The sequence below is a fragment of the Penaeus monodon genome, chromosome 19, assembly GCF_015228065.2.
Source record: "Penaeus monodon isolate SGIC_2016 chromosome 19, NSTDA_Pmon_1, whole genome shotgun sequence".
NCBI classification, from domain to species: domain Eukaryota; kingdom Metazoa; phylum Arthropoda; class Malacostraca; order Decapoda; family Penaeidae; genus Penaeus; species Penaeus monodon.
In genome coordinates, this window is record NC_051404.1 from 31,860,533 (window position 1) to 31,860,743 (window position 211).

The 211-nt window shown below is 29.4% G+C and overlaps 1 protein-coding gene across 1 annotated transcript in view; it reads left to right on the forward strand.

The window, feature by feature from the left end:
• The window catches only part of LOC119585386 (eIF-2-alpha kinase GCN2-like), a 29,087-nt gene that overhangs the window by 25,084 nt on the left and 3,792 nt on the right, over positions 1 to 211 (forward strand). The gene's annotated exons all lie outside the window — the stretch shown is intronic.

Sequence of the window (211 nt, forward strand, 5' to 3'; positions counted from 1 at the left end):
AGATTTTAGAATGTAATTTAATTAGATTGGATTTGTATGAGTAGGATATCTACTATATGCTTAGGCTAGTGGAGTGTTTGCTATTTTTGCTTTCATATTCTTTTGTCTGTTACAAAGCAGAACTGACTGAAATATAAAACTGATTTAGGTTAACTTTTTGTGATTCTCCTTGAATGCCTGGTATAGATTTAGTATATATATAGATCTAGTG